This window comes from Gossypium arboreum, chromosome 4, assembly GCF_025698485.1.
Source record: "Gossypium arboreum isolate Shixiya-1 chromosome 4, ASM2569848v2, whole genome shotgun sequence".
Classification (NCBI taxonomy): Eukaryota; Viridiplantae; Streptophyta; class Magnoliopsida; order Malvales; family Malvaceae; genus Gossypium; species Gossypium arboreum.
The window spans coordinates 36,736,024-36,759,854 of record NC_069073.1 but is presented as its reverse complement, the minus strand read 5'-3'; positions in this window follow the sequence as shown (position 1 = coordinate 36,759,854).

Here is a 23,831-nt window from a genome sequence, read left to right as displayed (position 1 = left end):
AAAAAATTACGGAATAGCCCGTATACCTTGTTGTGCTGCAGTTTAGTCAGGTAAGTTCGTTTGGTTTAATTCTAATATATTTACATGCATATTAGATGAATGTTGAACATTATAATGATGATATGTATATGATAATTGAAGAAATGGATCGATATAGCACTGATCATTAATGAAATGTTTTGAGCCGGATGAAAGTGGGATAAAGTATGATTGGCATGCCAATACAGTAGGTTATTTTGTGTGCGGTATGGGATTGATCTAAGTAGTGGAGATGATTTATGTATACTCTTTGTTCACTGGATATGCCAAAGTCTTGCATTTGTTGCGGACTATCGAGTTATATTATAGTCTATTCTGGTGTGTTGGTTGGTCTAGCTCATTCGAGCATCTAGTGTGCTAGATGGTTAACCGTGTACTCACATTCACTTATCATTCATCAGGCTATTTTTTTTTATCTCTAAATGGTATTGAAATGTAAATTTATTAGAATTATTGTGTTGAGCACTACTCACCTATTGAGAGATGTGATTGACAGGAACTCTATTCTTTACTTTGTTATATGAATTGCTATGTTTAATTTGGTAAGCTTTATTGTTTAATTGACGAACTTACTCAGATTTACATGAGCTTACTCGTGTCTTTGCCATTTTCTTTTTACATTACGTTTTATGGAACCGTAATGTAACAGCCCAATTTCAATGAAATTAGAACAGTAGTCTCGGGACCACAAATCCAAGCCGAAAAATAAAATTTATTTTTATTTTAATATATGGTCTGTATTATGATAGACATGTCATGTGAAAATTTTGATAAGAAAATTTTATCGATTTAGTGTTTAATTATAGGAAGGACCAAATTGCATAAAATGCAAAAGTTGGATTCTAGTAGCTAGAAGGATCAAATAGCTATGAAATTCAAAACTTAAAGTCCTTATATGGTAATTAGACCTTTAATAAAAAGTAAATAGATATTTTGGTGACCCATCCATGTAAATTTAGAAAAAGGGCAAAGACTAAATTGGAAAGTGAAAATATTTAATTAATTAAAAGATGATAAAAGAGATATCATCTTATTTTCTCATCTTCTTCCCCAAAATAATACATGGAAAACCTAGGAGAGAGAAGAAACTTTCATGGCCAAATTGGGTAAGTTTCCTTAGCCCGTTTTTAGTAATTTTGATTTTTTTTTGAAATTGAGATAACTTAATCTATCTATTTGGGGGATCAATTTGAGAAGTTATCAAAGTATGAAAATGAGTCATCAATGTATATGCTAAAAATTGAAAATTTATGGTAGAAAATGAAAGGTTGTTGATAGATAAACAACTTTTACAAAGTGATTTTTGATGAAAACATGATTTAGGGACTAAAATATAAAGTTGTGAAATTTGATGAAAAAGACTCAATTTTTATGAATACATGTGCTGTAAATTTTGTAATGGAATTTTGGTTAGGCTTGGAATAGGGAGCAAATTGCACAAATTTTATTTTCCAAGCCTAGGGACAAAATGAGAATTTATGGAAAAGTTAGTGGCAAAATGGTAATTTTGCCTAGTTTGAAAATTGAGTCCACTTGATTGTGAAATATGATAAATTGATGTAAAATTTACTCGTATAGATCCAGATAGACCAAATTCAGAGCTAGAATGAGGAAAAGAGGAAAATGTCGGATTAGTAGATATTACGTACATGAATATTGTCGAGGTAAGCTCGTGTAACTAAATTGTGTTTATTTACATGCTTGCATTGATTGTGTTTATGTAAATTGTATAAATGTCATAAATATGTGAAAATGATTACATATCTGATCAAGCCCGATAAATAAAAATGTTTGAATTAAATGATAATGCCCGATAGATGATACAGGATAAACGATGAGAATGTTACTTATATGCTTGAAATGAATGTGGAATGTGTTTATTTGAATTATATGAATGTTGTGGATGTATGAAATAATCACATGCCCAATAATGCTTGAGAAAAATGTTTAAATCCCGGTTGAATAAAATGGAAATTCGATGGATATGTGATTTCCTGAAACGAATGAGGTCCTGCATTTGTTGCTGATAGGATTTAGCTTAACAAGTAATCCTATTAACCTCATTACAAAAAGGATTTAGCTCGGACAGGTAATATTGATATAAGTCCTCTCGAGCATATGTTATGGATTGGATTTAACCCGGACGAGTAATGTAGACCAAGCTCCTTAGAGCATATGTCATAAAAAGGATTTAGCTTGGACTGGTAATCATGTTGTATACATGTGTGGCTCGAGAGTGTACTCTATGAAATAGTACCTTATGGGTACAATTAGGCACAAATTGACAGATTCTGATTTGTACACCTCTAATGTACTATTTGTGTATCCATCGATATTTCGAATAAATTCAACGGGTAAAAGTTCTTGACACGTGGAGATATGAATAAGAAATGAGTTATTACACATATCGACCTGGAACACATGAAAATGATGATACGCTATGATTGATATATGAAAATATGAAATAATGATATTGTACATGGAATTTATTTAATGAATATGTACACCTTTAATTATAGACCTGTACACGTTGAGTGTACTAACCGTGACCTTGATATTCCGAGTAATATGGGTAAAGTTTGATATGAAATATCTAAAAGTGTTTCGAAAGTTCTAGGTAACAGTCCGTAACCCTGTTCCAGCGACGGGCAAGGGTTAGGGGTGTTGCATTTAGTGGTATCAGAACTATGGTTTAGTCGGTTCTCAGACTGAATGTAGTGTATGTAGAGTCTAGAAATACATGCCATTATATAAACTATGATAGTGTGATATCTCCCAACTTTGATGAAAATTGTTTTGCAAATAAACAAAGATGCTTTCCAACTGAGCTAATTCCAATACTGCTGAAAGTGATACTCACGTGCCTGAGTAAAAATGTTACTTTTGATGAAACAAGACTCATAATGGTATGAAATAAATGTTTTATAGTGAACATGTTAATGATAAATGTTAAGTGATATGTGTGTAATTATGAAAGCTAAATTTTGAAGATTACGATCTCCACCTTTTATCAGTATAGTGTTATACAATGAAATTCACAAGATTTATATGGATTAAGCTCATGAATGTGAAACCAAAGAGTTCAAAGGCTGAATGATTAATGATGTAGTCAGAACTGGGAATGGGTTTGTAAGTAAAGACAGTATCAAAAGAGACATCAGATTTTTCTGAAGATTATTCTGAACATGTGATGTCATTATTAAGGAAGAAGTTATTCATGAGTAATTGACTTATCCAGATATGATATTTATAGAATGAATTAGCCAAAAATTCTTTTGAATTGACTCTTTCAGTGAACTGAATAATGTAAGATTATTGATGACTTTATTAGTCAGTGGAATAGTGATGAAATTGTAAAGATATTTGAATACAACTGTTATAATTGAGTATATTACAGAAATCTCTTCTGGGTACTCTATAAGTTCTGTTATTCTTAGAGGCATATGCAATTGTGCATGTTCAGATGCAATATTTATCATATTGAAAGGCTGGCTAATTATAATAGATGGAATTACTGAAAGTTTGGTTGATTCATGAGTGGTATTGCTCTAATTTTCTTGGGTTTTCTAAATTATCATGATTAATATAAGATCTGATGATAAGGTTCATATGATATCATTTTCTACTTCTACTGATTGAAGCCCTGAATTGCGAATACGCAAGTTATATTGTCTTTATCACAGTTGTTTCTACTAAGTATACATGATATTACTCTTCCGAATTTTTTTTGAGATATCATCAATCTCTTTATTATGCAAACATGGGTTACTTGTGAAAGATTTTCTTTGATCGGAGGTAATTACATTTATTACCATTATAAATATTGACTCGATCATGAGGTATGGTGATAGAGATCACAGATTATAGAAACTGTATTACTGCATGGGTCATTATTAGGGCCACTTTCGGTTCTCCCTCTTTTAAGTTGAGGTGCACTATTGATGTTGAAGTGTTGCTTTATCTATACAGCTGAAATGTCAGTCATATTATTGCACAATGGTTTTAAATCTATCTGATGGTTGTGGCTTTGGAAAAACTCAAAGCTTTAATGTTAATAATTGAAATCTCTACATTGATGACATAGTTGTAAGATTTGAATGGACTGACAAATGTTAGTAAAGTTTTGACCAGTTAGAAACTCTGTTGACCGAAGTATTAATTCTGGTTCAACCTGAATTGGGTAAGGAGTTTGTTATTACAGAGATGTATTATTGAATGGGATGAGATTATGTTTTGGTGCAGTAAGGCAAGGTAATAGCCTATACTTTCTGACAGTTAAAAACCACATAGAAAGAATTACTCAATACATGATCTACAATTTGCGGGCTACTTTTTTGTTTTGAAATCTAACAACATCATTTTTTTAGTGAAAAATGTCATATATTCACCGATTATAGAAGTTTGAGGTATCTGATTTGCAAAAAGATTTAAATATGAGATAACGTATATGGCTTGAATTATTGAAAGATTATGATTTGACAGTTGTATATCATTTGGAAAGAGCGAATGTGGCTATAGATATTCTGAGTAGGAAATCTCTGTATACTTTGCAAGCCATGGATACTAATTATGATTGTCTGATAATAGCTTAATTTTGGCTGACGATAGAACAGTGAAACTCAAAAAAGTGATAACAAGTTGTAAGGTAAACGGGTATAGAATGAAATAATTATTGAATCAGATAGCATATTTGAATTTGATGATTGTCTGTTATTCCGTGATAGAGCCTGTGTGTTGAAGAATTTGGAGCTTTTACAGAAAATTTTACATGAATGATCATAGTAGTACTATGTCAGTTTATCTGGAAAATGATAAAATGCACAACGATTTGAAAAAGATGTACTGGTAGCTCGGAATGAAATGTGGTATTTCTAAATCTATATTTAAATGCTAGATGTATCAGCAAGATAGAGATGATATTTTCAAGATGGGTATAGTCAGTGAAAATACCGAAATGGAAATGGGGCAAAGTTACCATGAATTTTATATCAGGATTATCCCTGTCTATGAAAAGAAAGATACTATTTGAGTAATTATCGAATGTTTGACGGAGCCTGCACATTCCATTCTGGAATGAGTGGATTTCACACTTGATAGATTGCTTGAATTATCTGTTTTTGAGATTTTCAAATTATATGATGTGCTAGATTTTGCTATGTCTTATAGAGATCTATAGTTTAAATTCCAATTCTGAAACAAGTTACAAGAAACTCTGGGTATACGGTTACATTTTAGTATCGTATTTCATTTTGTAACACGTCTTACCTGAGTTCGACGTTGGAATAGGATACGAGGTGTTATCGGGCTTAAACACATACATACAAACATTTTTTAGTCATAAAATTTCGCTCGATTTTAAAACTTTCAAACTTCCTCTTATCGACCCTAATATAGGCTTGCGTGGCCCAAAACATGCTTTGGAAATGGTTTAGGAACAAACTAAAGACTTTAGAAAACTTTGTAAGATTTCAAAATAGACAGGGGCACATGCCCGTGTGGGAGAGCGACATGCCCATGTGTCTTCTTAACATGGCCATGTTGGCTCACACGGCCTGAATATATCGGGACACACTCGTGTCTCTAGCCCGTGCGAATTTATTTCTCGATTAGAGCCTACATGGGTTTTCACACGGCTTCGCACAACAATTTGGGTAATGGGCACGTGCTTTCTTAAACCACCCATAAAAACCATATTCTGGCTTGCTCGCGTCTATGGCCCGTGTCCCCCACAAGGCCATGACACGCCCGTGTACAAAAACCTTGACATTTTGTTTCTAACATCAGCAACCCTTTAGGGGCACATGGCCATGGTACACGCTCGTGTACTAGTTTGTGTCCTCCACACGGTTGAGACACACGACCGTGTCTATTCCCGTGTGGTTACTACTAGGCATTCTGTTGTGCAAATTTTAGGTACAAGGGATATAAGGCCTAACTACACGCCCATGGGGTAGATCGTGTGTCACACACAGCCTAGACACATGCCCGTGTGTCTGCCCGTGCGGACAAAAACAAGGCTATCTACCAAGCCTTTTTGCACCCTTACTTGCACCATCCTACAAGACATCAATCAATACCGATCCAAGCATAAACACACATAACCAAAACAGCCATGACCAAACATCCACATCCATGAGAATTTTCATCAAATGCATTTAAAAATAATCAATATTAGCCAACATCAATGGCCTATACAAAATGAATATCACATCCATATGAGCCAACACTTGTGGCTAAACTAATATGACACTAAAAAAAAAGGCCAAGTCTCTATACATGCCACACTCAAAACATTTAAATTAGCTATACCAAAAGCTTCGGGTGATAGTGTGATCGACGCCTCGATGCCCCTTGAATCCCGATGCTAGCTTGGCGGCACTATAAGAAAATGGAAAAGAGAGGAAGTAATATGCTTAGTAAGTTACAAATAAATAATTAACATTGCTTTACCAAGTAACATCATACCCATAACATATCATACACTTGGACAAGATTCTTGAATTACTATAGACATAACTTACACATTTCAACCTTACTATTCATATACATAACCTGAGCTCATTCTTATGAGTTTCGTGTAGGTACCTGTACCACTTGCAACGTAATCATAACTTTTCTCAATCATGATATAATCTTTAAATCACCCGTTGAACCAGATGGAAAAATAAATGGATATCCGTTAAGCCTCATACAAAAGGGTAAGATGCCGATGCCACGTCTCAGACATGGTCTTACACTGGCTCTCATATTTCGGTGCCGATTGTATGTTCCAAACATGGTCTTACACTAGCCCACATGTCGAGGCCGATGCCATGTCCCAAACATAGTCTTACACTAGCTCTCATATCAATGCCGATGGCATGTTCCAAACATGGTCTTACACTGGCTCATATATCGAGGCTGATGCCATGTCCCAGATATGGTCTTACACTAGCTCTCCTACATCGGTGCCGATGCCATGTCGCAGACATGGTCTTACATTGACACATATAATAATGCCGATGCCATGTTCCAAACATGGTCTTACACTGGCTCATATATTGAGGCTGATGCCATGTCCTAGACATGGTCTTACATTGGCTCACACAACTCTAGTACCACGGCATGGATATCTGATCTGTTCCTACGGTTCAACGGGGAGTTTCACCATATCAAATTTTGTCATGCATATTCGTAACAAAATCGAACATTTCATGCAATATCATTAATTTAATGCATAATAACACTAGAGTTGTAATATTTACGTGCAACTTACCTCGGTATACAAAAAGTGGGTGGCTAGTTGGATTTAATCTACTAGCTTGGACTTCCATCGGTCTAGGCCTGAATTTCATATTTCTTGATCTAAAATGATAAAAATTCACTGATTTAATCATCATATTAATCAATGCATTTCATAATTCATATTTTGGAAAAATGACCATTTTTCCCCTAAACTTTAACAAAATTATGATTTTACCCCTAGGCTCGTAAATCGATTTTCAGCAAATTTTCTCACTAAACAAGCCTAGCCGAATTCTTTGTATACTAGAAGTAGCCCAAAATTCCAATTATTTTATACATTTACCACATAATTTATAACTTATACAAAATGGTCCTTAGTAAGGATTTTCATGAAAACTACTTCACAAAAGTTATTTAATTAACAACCATAACTCATTTTCTTCTCTAATATTTCAGCAAACAACACAAAAGACTTTCAACCATTTGCAACATAGTCCCTCCATTTGCTAAATTAAGCTACAAGGGTACCAAAAGTACAAAAATTATCAAGAAAATTCATCAAAATCACTTACTTATGAGAGAGATTAATGGCTGAAAGTTTCAAGCTTCAAAAATCCCTTTCTTGCTGATATTTTCGGTGGAGAAGATGAATGGTAAAAAGATGGAGCCTTTTGTTTGATTTTATCTTATTTCTAGTCAAAATAAGCCACCAACTTCACCTAATTTTGACTTTTCTATTCTTCTTTGTCCCTATTGCCGGCCACCCCTATAAAATGGGTCTATTTACCCTTTTAAGACCCCTAATTATGATTCTCTAGCTATTTAACATCATTTGCTAGTAAAATAAAACTTTTGCCCTTTATGCGATTTAGTCCTTTTTCGCAATTAAGCTCACAATTGCTAAAATTAATTCATCAAAATTTTCATGCATCCATGTAAACATGCTATAACACATAAAATATTATTAAAATAATTTTTCTGGCCTCAAATTTGTGGTTTCAAAACTACTGTTCTAACTAGGCCCAAAATCGGGTCATTACAATTCTCCCCCTTTAGGGATTTTCATCCCTAAAAATCTTACTGTTAAAATGGTTTGGGTAATGGTCTCTCATGGCCTCCTCAGGCCCATGTGGCCTCTTCAATTCTATTTCTATGCCATAATACCTTTACAAGTTCTATACTCTTATTCCTTAATTGTTTAACCTCGCTAAAACCTTAACCGGTTCTTCGCCATTAGTCATATCTGACTGAATCTCAATCTCTGTTGGTAAAAGAACATGCGAAGGGCCAGAATAGTAATGGTGAATCATTGACACATGAAAAACATTATGGATCTTCTCTAACTTGGATGGCAAGGCTAGTCGATGACCTTATAAGGTCCAAAAAAAATGTGGACTTAGTTTTCCTTTCTTATCGAATTTGAGGACTTTCTTCCATGGGGATACTTTCAAAAACACCTTATCACCGACTTGAAACTCAGTTTCTTTTTGTTTCAAATCCGAGTAAGATTTCTGTCTATTCGAAGCTGCCTTCAAACAATCACGAATTACCTTTACTTTCTCTTCGGACTCTTTAACTAAGTCAACCCCGTGAATATGATTTTCTTTGAGTTCAGCCCAAAACAAAGCAGTTCGACACTTAAGCCCGTACAAAGCCTCATAAGGCACCATTTTCAAACTCGACTGATAGCTATTGTTGTAGGCAAAATCAACCAGTGGTAAATACTTTTCCCAACTACCTTGAAATTCAAGTACACAACATGGCAACATGTCTTCGAGAATCTGAATTACTCTTTTCAACTGACCGTCGGTTTGCTGATGGAAAGCCGTGCTAAAATTCAATTTTTTCCCCAAAGCTTTTTGTAACTTTTTCCAAAACCGTGAGGTGAATCTCGAATCCTTATATGAAATAATCGACAAAGGTACTTCATGAAGTGTCACAATCTCAGAAATATACAACTCAACTAGCTTATCGAGTGAGTAGTCGGTACGCATCGGAATAAAGTGAGCTGATTTTTATAATCGATCAACTATGACCCAAACAACATCTTTCTTTCTTGGTGACAACAGCAATCCCGTCACAAAATCCATGGTAATTCGATCACATTTCCACTCGAGAACCATCACAAGCTGAAGTAAACCCGAAGGTACTTGGTGCTCAGCTTTCACTTGCTAGAAAATTAAACATTTTGACACAAACTCTAAGATGTCTCTTTTCATACCCGGCCACCAATACAATCTCTTCAAGTCATTATACATCTTCATACTACCCGGATGGATTGACATACAGCTACTATGTGCCTCGTAAAGAATTTTCCCAATAAGCTCATCATTTCTAGGTACACAGACCCTATCTTGGAACATTAAACAACTATCGAAACCAATTTGAAAATCTGATTTAATACCTGACTCACATTGAGCTCTCTTAGTTTGCAAATCACTGTCACCTTTCTGAGCTTTACAGATTTCTTAGAGGAACGTTGATCTAGCTCTCAACTCTACTAGTACTGAACCATCATCGAACACAGTCAACTGAGTATTCATAGCTCTCAAGGAAAATAAGGATTTCCTACTCAAGGCATCGGCGACCACATTCACCTTCCCCGGGTGATAGTCGATCACCAGCTTGTAATCTTTATGAGCTCTAATCATCTCCGTTGGTGAAGGTTCAATTCCTTTTGAGTCATCAAATACTTTAGATTTTTATGGTCGGTGAATACTCGGTATCTCTCGCCATACAAATGGTGTCTCCAATCTTCAGTGCGAACACTATGGCTGCTAACTCTAAGTTGTGTGTCGGATAAGTTTTCTCATGCGACTTCAGTTATCTTGAGGCATATGCTATTACCTTGCCTTCTTGCATGAGCACCCATCCTAAGCAATTCAAGGATGCGTCGCTATACACTACGAATTCTTTTCCCGGTTCTAGTTGCACTAAAATAGGGGCTTCAGTTAACAACATCTTAAGTTTCTCGAAACTCTGTTGGCATTTTTTTTGTCCATTCAAACTTGACATCTTTCTGCAGCAACCTCGTCATTGGAGTAGCAATCATGGAGAATCCTTTAACAAATCATCTGTAGTAACCCGCTAAGCCTAGAAAGGTCCTAATCTCTGATGTATTCCTCGACAGTTTCCACTCAACAATAGCCAAGATTTTACTCGGGTCAACTCTAATTCCATCATCTGACACGATTTGTCCTAAAAATCCGACCTCTCGGAGCCAAAACTCACTTTTACTAAACTTTGCATACAACTACTTATCTCTTAAAGTCTGCAAAACAGTTCTCAAATGCTCCGCGTGTTCACTCTTATCACGAGGATAAATTAATATATCATCGATAAAAACAACAACAACCTTATCCAAGTACGGTCAAAAAATACGGTTCATTAAGTCTATAAATACCATATGAGCATTTGTTAAGCCAAAGGGCATGAAAACGAACTCATAATGGCCATACCTCGTCCGAAATGGCGTTTTCGGCACATCTTGCTCCTTAACTCTTAAATGGTAATAATCAGACCTCAGGTCTATCTTAGAAAACACAGTGGCTCCTTTCAATTGGTCAAACAGATCATCAATCCTTGGCAAAGGATACTTGTTCTTCATATTCACCTCATTGAGCTGTCTGTAGTCTATACATAACCTCATTGACCTGTCTTTCTTTTTCACAAAAAGTACCAAAGCACCCCACGAAGAATAGCTCGGTCTCGAAAAAACCTTATCAGTTAATTCTTGCAGCTGAACCTTCAACTCTTTTAACTCCAACGGTCCTATCCTATATGGGGCAATCGATATAGGCGCAGTACCAGAGACTAACTCGATACTGAAATCGACTTCCCTAGCTGAAGGTAGTCCGGGCAACTGTTCTAGAAACTCACATACCACTAGCACTGATTCAATCTTTACTTCCGGCACTTGGGTATTCAACACAAAGTGAGATAAGACTCATACCCTTTTCTCATATATTACTCAGCCGTCATAGAAGAAATCACTACAGGTAAGCTATCCGGTTCACTTGATTGAACCCGAAGAAAATCCCCATTTTTACATTTTAGTTCAATCAATTTCTTTCCACAATTTACTACAGTATCATGGTAGTCAACCAATCCATACCAAGGATAACGTCAAATTCATCAAACGATAATGACATGAGGTTAGCCGGAAAACAATGACCTCTAATTGTCAAGGGACAATTTCTACATACTTGGTCAACTAATACATGCTTGCCTAATGGGTTTGACACTTTTAGCACAAATTCTGTAGACTCGATAGGCATATTCATCCTAGACACCAGTTTCACACAAGCATACGAATGGGTAGACCTCAAATCAATCAAAGCAACAGTAGAAGTATCATGAAGAGAAAAAGTACCCATAATCACATTCGGTGACGATGCCTCTTTGCGAGCATGAATGGCATAAGTCCTTGCAGGTGCTCAGCCCTTGGACCTCACAGTGGAATCTCTAAGTGTACCTTGGTTACTAGGCCCACTTCCCGGGCTCTTTTGTGGTCTACCCCTTGAGGGGACATTACTCACTCTCACATCTTGCTTTTTGCCTTTCTCATCCATTTTAGTATAGTTTCAGATGAAATGGTCTAGTGAACCGCACTTGAAACAACCTCTATCATTTCTTCGGCACTCACGGAAATGACGTTTACAACATTACGAACACTCCAGCCTATTTGGCCGGGCACTACCAACACTCACGATGGAAGTGGTTTGAGCTTTAGAAGCCATATTCTACTTATTCTTATTTCTACTCAAGCATCCCACTGAAGCATTCAATCGAGTAGGAAACTCTCTCGATCCTTTGGATGAGATCTAATGTGATTTCCCCATCTGTCTTTTCTTTAAGTCACGAGACTCCATATTAGCTTTTCTCTTCTCTTTGGCCAACTCTTCCGCCTTGCAAGCTCTCTCAACGAGCATTACAAACTCTCTTAACTCTAAGATGTCAACTAATAATTGGATGTCTTCGTTCAATCCATCTTCAAATCTCCTACACATGATAGCTTTGGTAGATACGCACTCCTTAGCGTATTTGCTGAGCCTCATGAACTCACGCTCATACTCTGTCACTGTCATTCGGCCTTGCTTTAATTCTAGAAATTCCTTCATCTTCTGATATTTAAACCTCTAATATCAATGCCGATGCCATGTTCCAAACATGGTCTTACACTGGCTCACATATCGAGGCTGATGCCATGTCCCAGATATGGTCTTACACTAGCTCTTATACATCAGTGCCGATGCCATGTCCCAGACATGATCTTACATTGACACATATAGCAATGCTGAAGCCATGTTCCAAACATGGTCTTACACTGGCTCACATATTGAGGCCAATGCCATGTCTCAGATATGGTCTTACACTGGCTCACATAACCCTAGTACCACGGCATCGATATCCGATCTATTCCTACGGTTCAACGGGGAGTTTCACCACATCTAATTTTGTCATGCATATTCGTAACAAAATAAAAAATTTCATGAAATATCATTAATTTAATGCATAATGACACTAGAGTTGTAATATTTACGTGCAACTTACCTCGTTATACAAAAAGTGGGCGACTAGTTGGATTTAATATACTAGCTTGGCCTTCCCCTAGTCTAGGCCCAAATTTCGTATTTCTTGATCTAAAATGATAAAAATTCACTAATTTAATCATCATATTAATCAATTCATTTCATAATTCATATTTTGGAAAAATGACCATTTTTCCCCTAGACTTTAATAAAATTACAATTTTACCCCTAGGCTCGTAAATTGATTTTCACCAAATTTTCTCACTAACCAAGCCTAGTCGAATTCTTTGTATACTAGAAGTAGCCCAAAATTCCAATTATTTCACACATTTACCACATAATTTATAACTTGCACAAAATGGTCCTTAGTTAGGGTTTTCATGAAAACTACTTCACAAAAGTTGTTTATTTAACAACCATAACTCATTTTCTTCCCTAATATTTCAGAAAAAAACACAAAAGCTTTCATGGAAAAACCCTAAACTTTCAACCATTTGTAAAATAGTCCTTCCATTAGCTAAATTAAGCTACAAGGGTCCCAAATGTACAAAAATTATCAAGAGAAGTCATCAAAATCACTTACTTATGAGAGAGATTAATGGCTTAAATTTTCAAGCTTCAAAAACCCCTTTCTTGCTGATATTTTCGGTGGAGAAGATGAATGGTAAAAAGATAGTGCCTTTTGTTTGATTTTATCTTATTTCTAGTCAAAATAAGCCACTAACTTCACCTAATATTGACTTTTCTATTCTTCTTTGTCCTTATTGCCGGCCGCCCTTATAAAATGGGTTTATTTCCACTTTTAAGACCCCTAATTATGATTCTCTAGCTATTTAACACCATTTGCTAGTAAAACAACACTTTTGCCCTTTATGTGATTTAGTCCTTTTTCGCAATTAAGCTCACAATCGCTAAAATTAATTCATCAAAATTTTCATGCATCTAGTAAACGTGCTATAACACATAAAATAATATTAAAAATAATTTCTCTAGCCTCAGATTAGTGGTTTCGAAATTACTATTCTGACTAGGCCTAAAATTGGGCCGTTATGCATTTTCAGACCGATAATCAATCTGAACATATGATTCAAAATTTGAAAGATGTGCTTCGATGTTGTGTACTTGAATTTGAAGGTAACTGGGAAAGGTATTTGTCTCTGGCTGAATTTTCTTATTTTAATAGTTAATAGTCAAGTAGAAAAATTTTACCGTACAAGGCTTTATATGGTCACAAATGTAAAACTTCGATGTTTTGGACGGAGTTTAGTTAGAAAAGATACACGTAGTAGGTTTGATTCTTTGAAACTGAAGAAAGATGAAGTAATCTGAGATAGTTTAAAAGTAGTATTTGATAATTTGAAATTCGATGTGAATCTGAAATGAAAAGAAATAGAGTTTTAGATTGGTGACAAAATATTTTTGAAAGTTCAGCCATGGAAGAAAGTTCTCCGATTTGGCAGTAAAGGCAAATTAATTCTGTGGTTTAATGGGTCATATGAGATCATTGAAAAGAATTGGACCTGTTGCTTGTTGATTGGTATTATTATCAAATTTCTACAGATATTACAATGTTTTATGTGTATATGTGATATGACAGTATCGATCAGACTCGTCATCTATTATTTCTCTGATAGAGATTGAAATTCAACTTGGTATGACTCACAATGACTGACTGGTTGAAATTCTGGCATGTGAAATGAAAGTTATGAAAAATATAAAGGTAGCTTTAGTAACAGTTTTCTGAAAATGACATGATATAGAGGGAGCTACCTAGGAACTGGAGGAAACTATGAGAAAGTAATGTCTGAATCTCTTTACTGGTAAAATTTTTTAGGATGAAAATTTCTTAAAGGGGGAGAGTTGTAACAACCCAATTTCGGTGAAATCATAACAGTGGTCTAGGGAGCACAAATCTGAGTCGAAAAAAAATTATTTTTATTTTAATATATGGTCTGTATTATGATAGACATGTCATAAGAAAATTTTATCGATTAAGTGTTTAATTACAGGAAGGACCAAATCGCATAAAATGCAAAAGTTAGATTCTAGTAGCTAGAAGGATCAAATAGCTATGAAATTCAAAACTTAAGGCCCTTATATGGTGATTAGACCATTAATAAAAAGTATGTAGATATTTTGGTGACTCATCCATGTAAATTTAGAAAAAGGGCAATGACTAAATTGGAAAGTAAAAATATTTAATTAATTAAAAGATGATAAAAGAGATATCATCTTATTTTCTCATCTTCTTCCCCAAAATAATAAATGGAAACCCTAGGAGAGAGAAGAAACTTTCATGGCCAAATTGGGTAAGTTTCCTTTGCCCGTTTTTAGTAATTTTGATATTTTTGAAACTAGGATAGCTTAATCTATCTATTTGGGGGATCAATTTGAGAAATTATCAAAGTATGGAAAATGGGTCATGGATGTATATGTTGAAAATTAGAAATTTATGGTAGAAAATGAAAGGTTGTTGATAAATAAACAACTTTTACAAAATGATTTTTGATGAAAACATGATTTAGGGACTAAAATGTAAAGTTGTGAAATTTGATGAAAAATGCTGAATTTTTATGAATACATGTGCTGTAAAGTTTGTAATGGGATTTTGGTTAGGCTTGGAATAGGGAGTAAATTGTACAAATTTTATTTTTCGAGCCTAGGGATGAAATGGGAATTTATGGAAAAATTAGGGGTAAAATGGTAATTTTGCCTAGGTTGAAAATTGAGTCCACTTGAATGTGAAATATGATAAATTGGTGTAAAATTTACTAGTATAGATTCAGATAGACCAAATTCAGAGCTAGAACAAGGAAAAGAGGAAAATTTTGGATTAGTAGATATTACGTACACGAACATTGTCGAGGTAAGCTCGTGTAACTAAATTGTGTTTATTTACATGCTTGCATTGATTGTGTTTATGTAAATTGTATAAATGTCATAAATATGTGAAAATGATTACATATCCGATCAAGCTCGATAAATAAAAATGTTTGAATTAAATGATAATGCCCGATAGATGATACAGGATAAACGATGAGAATGTTACTTATATGCTTGAAATGAATGTGGAATGTGTTTATTTGAATTATATGAATGTTATGGATGTACGAAGTAATCACATGCCTGATAGTGCTTGAGAAAAATGTTTAAATCCTGGTTGAATAAAATGGAAATTCGATGGATATGAGATTTCCCGAAACGAATGAGGTCTTGCATTTATTACTGATGGGATTTAGCTCGGATGAGTAATCCTATTGACCTCATTACAAAAAGGATTTAACCCGGACGGATAATATTGATATAAGTCCTCTCAAGCATATGTTATGGATTGGATTTAGCCCAGACGAGTAATGTAGACCAAGCTCCTTAGAGCATATTTCATAAAAAGGATTTAGCCTGGACTGGTAATCCTGTTGTATACATGTATGGCTCGAGAGTGTACTCTATGAAATAGTACCTTATGGGTACCATTAGACACGAATTGACGGATTTTGATTCATACACCTCGAGTGTACTACTTGTGTGTCCATCGATATTTCGAATAAATTCAATGGGTAAAAGTTCTTGACATGTGAGGATATGAATAAGAAATGAGTTATTACACATATCGGCCTAGAGCACATGAAAATGACGATACGTGATGATTGATACATGGAAATATGAAATAATGATATTGTATATGGAATTTATTTAATGAATATGTACACCCTTGATTATAAACTTGTACACCTTGAGTGTACTAACCGTGACCTTGATATTCCGAGTAATATGGGTAAAGTTTGATATGAAATATCTAAAAGTGTTTCGAAAGTTCTCGGTAACGCTCTGTAACCCTGTTCCAGCAACTGGAAAGGGTTAGGGTTGTTACACATGAGGTTGGATCAACTCAAAGAATCACACTATCCGAGGATCTCTTGGTAGATTTTGAATTTAACTTGGCTTATATGGAATGTAAGGACAATTTGGCTTTGTTTTGTAATGATTCATAAACTTATAGTAGTACATATGTGCTATACTTTCGATGTGGTAGATTAAACAACTATACAAAGTATGCTTGTTTGAATCAAGGTTGGTGTTAAGTAGCCTAACATGAAATAGTAGTTATCTTGTTTAAGGTATTGCATGGTGAGATTAAAATAGGTTATTTTGTGTGTATGATATGTTTTATGGATGAAAGCTAAGGTAGTGAATGTGTAAGTACTTATAGTGTGATTTCATGTATGATACATTGGTTAAGTCATAAGTTGTTGAATTTGGCATGTTTGGTTTTTCTTAATTGTGTTTATGGTCTTGTGATTATGTCTTATAAGTTGGTTTAGGTATCTATGCAATTGGATGAAAAATGAGCAAGTTTTAGGTCAATTTTGGGAAACACACAGGCAAACCCACACTGATGTGTGCCCCTAGCGTGTTAGGTGTAGGGTTCACGTGGTCTAACACACGACCTGCGACCCGGCCGTACGACCCAAGTTGAAAGTTATACAGCCCATGTACACGGGCGTGTGAGATCATACACGAGTGTTTAGGATGGCCACACAGTTTGGGCTCTGTCACATGGCCTGGACGCATGATCATGTGACCCGTGTTTAGGAAATTTTTCATTTTTGTCCCAAATCTCTTGTTTTGTTCCAAATTGGTCCTCGATTGTTCCTAAAGTATTTTTAAGGCCTCGTAGGCTCGATTTAAGACCTTTGAATGTATGTCTTGCTTCATTCTAAATTATTTATGAATATTGTTAAGTAACTTGAAGAATTGGATACTATTGTTATGGAATGTTCTGAATTATATGGTAATACTTTGTAACCCTATTTTGGTGACAGAAACGGGTTATGGGTGTTACATTTAGTGGTATCAAAGCTATGGTTTGGTTGATTCATGGACTAAACATGGCATGGTTAAAGTCTAAAATTACATGTCAAATAAACCTGTGATAGTGCGATTGTAACATCCCTCGCCTATATTCAACTCCTGAATAAGGTTACGGAGCATTACCGGACATATTATACAATTAAACATACATTTCACATACATTTTTAAATTTCATGTAATCATCATTCAACATCATTCACATTGTCCCTAATACGAGTCTACGAGACTCAAGACATGCATTAGGAGTGGTTCCAGACTAAACCGATAACTAAGAAAATTTTTGGAACACTTAGAAAATTTTGCCAAATATTGGGGACACATGCCCATGTGGCCCAGCCGTGTGTCTTACACGGCCAAAGACACGTCTGTGTCACAGGCCGTGTGGACATTCGAGATGGGATCACATGGCCGTGTCCCAGCCCATGTCTTACCTCGTGTAACTCCCTGACTTGGGTTACACGGCCAACCACACGCCCGTGTGACCAGCCTGTGTGCCCTTTCAAAATGGCCTTACGCGCCCGTTTACCTGGCCGTGTGCTAGGCCCTGCCAACCCTGTAGGGTATACTGACTTATGCCACATGGCTAAGTCACACGCCCGTGTTCTAGGCCGTGTGGAGCATACCGACTTGATTTTTAATTCATCACCAGGGGACATACGGCCGTGTAATCTAACCGTGTGGACAAAAATAGACTATTTACCAAGTTATTTTGCTCACCCAAATAGCACAAACCTACACCAAACCAAATGGCACAACACAAGGCATAAATAGGCAATCAACCAACCTCGACTATGCATAATTCATACCATTTCAACACCAATAATTCACATTCTCAAAACATCAATAAGGCCACTTTCAAACATGCATTATTGTACCTAAATTCACAAATATACCAAATTCAAATCTGAACCATATAGTATCCCTAATTTCCAATCATCAACAAGCATCACATATCCTCATCAAACACATAACTAAAGTCATATGCACATATATATACATTCATCACCAATATACCAAAATAAACCAACTCTCATGGTTATATACAAAACCAAACACTTAGCATTTACAAGCTAGTTCAGATGGCCAAATTCATTACTATCATATAAACCAAAATGACCAAATCCTATACATTTCATATATCCAAAAACATAGATTCAAAAGTACCAAAGTCATAGCTTGATAGTGTGATGAGGTCTCTGACGATTCCCAAATCCGAGCTAGCTTTGATTTCACTATAAAACACTGAAAAATAAACAATGTAAGCTATAAAGCTTAGTAAGTTCGTATGAAATATTAAACTCATCTTACCATACAAACACAATCCAAACAATTTAACATATCATGGAATAATTCATAATGATATACAACCTATCATATTTTCATTTTCAAGGTTAGATATAAATTTCACAACTTTCATCGATTCAATGCTTGTACGATTCATGTACATACCTGTACCATACTCATATTAATCTCATACTCATCTGTATCTTTGATATACCTATTGAACCATTTGGAATACTATCATATACTCGGGAATCTCGCACCCTAAGTGCCACATATACAGCCGAAGCTATCTCAATCTCATATCACATATAATGTTCACTCTCGAGCTACCAACGGGTTTGCTCACAAAAGCTGATGGTCATGATAAAGTTACACGGTGCTGCTCACACAAGCTGATGAGAATCCACAACCCATACCAGATAACTTAGCCACCGGTAGGATGTACGGGCCAGCACCCAAATCACATAGCCCCTAATGACATGCCATTTATATCCTAATCTATTCCTAAGGTTCAATCGGGATTTCACATTTACTGAATCATTTTCGGATGTGGCCACAAGGTCCTATTTACAATTTATGCAATATTAAAACATTTTAAACACAAATATAATAATGCTTATTACATGCGAACTTACCTTGAATGTAAAAATGACAAAGTAGATCGACTAATCCAACACATTGTTTTTCTCCCGATCTAAATTTGAATTTTGCTTTTTTTGATCTATATAATATCAAATTTAGCTTATTTTTAATCATCAATCAATTCAATTTAGTCCAAAACACACATTATAGCAAGTTTACACTTTTACCCCTAATATTTCAACATTTTTACAATTTAGTCATTAACTCATAAAAATGCAAATTCATGAAATTTAACTTATACCCATGCTAGCCGATTTCAATTAAGTCCCTAGCAGCCCCTATTTTTCATTTATTTCACATTTAACCACAAAATTTCAACATTTCTCAATTTAATCTCTAATTGACAATTTTGTCAAAAATCACTTTACAGATGTTGTTTATCAACAACAAGCATACATTTTCTATCATCAAACATAAAAATACACCAATATTTATCAATGGCAAAACCCTAAACCTTTAAGAGTTTTGCAAATTGGCCCTTGGGTTAGCTAGATTAAGTTGCAACGATCTAAAAAACATAGAAATCACTAAAAAAGGGGACAAAATACATACCTAATTAGAGAAACTAAGGTTGCCAAATGTTTAAGCTTTAACAATGGTTTCTCGTCTTCAAATAATTGGTTAAGGAAAATGATAGACATCAAAAAATATGGTTTTTGTTTTATTTATTTTAGTTTATTACATTAATTACTTAATTTCCTTTACTAATACATTAAAACATATATAAGTAATGTCCATATTTAACACTTTACGCGATTTAGTCATTTTTATCAAATTAAGAACTCAAACGATAAAATTTCTTAACGAAAATTTCACAATCATTTTATCATGATGTCAATATTAAAATCATAATAAAATAAATATTTCGACCTTAGATTTGTGGTCCTGAAACCGCTATTCTGATTTGACTAAAAACGGGTTGTTATAGTGATATTGATTGATCCGATCTAACCCCTGTTTTCTTATAGATACTAAAGATGTCATCTGATTCTGAATGTGATGAAACGAATGAGGTTAAATGTAATATTCTGACTAATGATTCTTGTGTAAGTCATAGTATACCTATTCTACAGATTTCTGAAAATGAAGTTAAAAGTATGTTCTTCGGTTTAATAGGACAATGGTTTTCTGAGCTTATGAGAAATAATCCAATGGCTCAACAACCTTCACCCCCTGTTGTACCACCTGTAGTATCTCCACCCCTCTGGTAGCCGAATCAAGTCGGCGAATTCCTGTTGATAAGGTTAGAAAGTTTGGAGTCGAAGAATTTTGGGGTAAAACTGATGATGATCTGTCTAAAGATGAATATTGGTTAGAAAATATTCAATGAGTTTTAGATATTTTTCTTAATGTTTTTATTTTTCTATTTTTTTAAAGAATGTATATTGGATATTTCTATATAGATAATATGGAGAGGAAACTTGGAGGGTTTAAAATATTTTCCACTCATTTTACCTCACTTTATATATTTTTACAATTTTTATCTACTTTTATTTTGATTTTAATTTTTAGAATTTTCTAAACTTTTAAAAAGAATATCAATTTTTTATGATTTTATATATAATCAGGATCAAATTAGTAGAAAGTATAAATTTTGAGTACTAAAATTGGTATTATATCAACTAAAAAGTGCCATTTAACAGTCAAGTGACAAAAGATAACAAATTCAAAAATTTTAGTTAACATTTTTTAGTTAAATAACAAAAACAAACTACCTATAGTTTAATGACTAATGGTATAGTTTACCCAGATTTTTTAAGGTTAAATATAAAATTGATGCCCAAACTTGTTCACTTCTCCCAAATTGGTACTTCTTTTTTTTTTGTCCCAGACTGCTACCCGAATTTTTTCTTCGTCAACTAGTTTGGTACTTTTTTTAATGCAGTTAAATCTGAGGCAGGTAGTAGAATTGAATTGTGACATGTGTCATCATGATGTCATAATTTAAAAAATATAAAAATTAATAAAATTGTTATAAAATATAAGAAAGAGAATAAATAACAAAGAGAATGGGAGAGCAAAGAGAGAGTGTATTATATTGATAAATTGGAATATTACAAAACTTCTCCGAAGTCTATTTATAGGCATAAGAAGTACAAATGAAGTTGAGATCTACTTCTAATGACTATAAGAATTTAAAGTACATGAAAATTTATCTTGATCTTGATGGACATCCATTTAATAACCCCCTTGGATGTCCATTGGTAGATAATGTGCCTTGTTAAAACCTTACTAAGATAAAAAAAACCTTGTGGAAAAAAATCCTAATGAAGGAAAAAGAGTACACATATTTATAATACGCATAATATGCTGCCTCATTAAACTTTACCAAGAAAACCCAATGGGAAAAAACCTCGGTTAAAGGAAAAAGAGTACAATGCATATTTACTCCCCCTCATGAAAATATCACATACTTTCTCATATTCTACATATTTAATCTTGAATACTAGTTTTTCAAATGACTATTTGAATGTATTTGCTAAGCATTTACATCACCATTCTTTTGAAAGTCATCAGTGAGGGAAAATTTGGGGAAATATATTTTGATTTTTTAAGAGTTTCAACAATAATCATAGCAAACTTTAATCATGATTCTTCTATAAAAACATAAATAGGTATTTTGTATCATTTTATAATTCTCCTTCAACTACTATGACTAAGTCAAATTTACCACATATGTTCAATTATTTCAATTCATATAAATGAATAATTTCCCGATGATTTCAATATGCTTCTGGTATTCTAAATCCTTCAAGGATTTTAATATAAACTTTACTATATAGTGATTCATAAAAGGTTGTAACAACAACCATTAGGCGCAAGTTAAATATTTTATGAAGTGTTAGTTTAATAATATATCAAAAGGTTATTGCATCCACCACAAAAGAATATTATATCTTTTCATAATTAATGCCAGGATTTAACAACAACTTCATATTTTATTCCGCTTTTGCAAAACTATTTCATTTGTACCCTTACTAGCTTTATACTTTTAGATATTTGGACTACCGGTCCATAAACTCAACAAATTTAACTGTAGATGAGTTGCGTCTTTCTATTTTAATAATCTATTCCATATCTATAGTTCTCAATAGATTTATTCAAGACCATCCTTTTATTTCATCCTTTCAAAATAGATATTTATAGCAATAGTGATTCATATGAAATATAATCTTTTCTTCATTTACAATCTCAATATGAGATCCAGTATAAATATATTTTAAAACCAATGGACTAACCATCACAAGATATTAATATATTAGCTCTTCTGCAGTTTTCAACTAATTTTGTATTACCAAATATTGAAATAATATTGATTTATATTTTCTTTTGTGTTCACTTCGGGGAATGCAATAGATTTACTAAGACAAACTTATAAACGTCCCAAAATATTCTTTATTTCATAATCACCATTGTAAACATGCGTGGATTTCAAATCAAAATCTATCTATTCATGTTTTTCATGATTAATCTCCAATTATAATAAATATGATATAACAAATAAATCATAGTAAAATATACCGAGATTCTTTTACATCATCATTGTCACCTCGGCTATTATCATGAGCACTACTACAATAACTATGCTTTCATAAGAACATACTACATATAACTTATAGAATCTTATGATGCTCTAATAAATTATTTGTACTTAATAATTCAATCTAAAAGGTATAATCCAATCATTCATCAATAAAAAATTCTCTTTAAAGGGACCAATATCACAAAACTTATATTTTACATTGACAATTAATATATATTTATACAATCATTTAAAAATAACATAGTATAAAGTTATATTAGTAAACCTTATGAAACCATTAATACTTAATAATATAACTTAATAATTTGATCAAACTTAAAACACATAATAATCATACCTTAAAAATTGAAGCTCCTTACCAATTTAAATTGTGCTCTATAGATCCAAAATCCATGTTGAAATCAAATTTTTTTCACCATCCAAAGCTATGGACTACAGTGTCTATCTTGGTATTAAGCCTCTTATTGTATACTCAAACCTTCCATTCAAGTAATACTCTTTTACCAATTTTAATAAGAAGCAAAACAAGTTAATTAAAATAATATCAAATTAATTTAACTTAATTAAAAATTAATCTAGATATAAAACACTAAATAGATAAAGACTTCATGCAAAGAGTTGCAAAAAATAACAAGTGAAAGGCAGCCAGTAATGGAGAATTAGGGAAGTAAGCGCTCAATTTGAATAGCAACCAA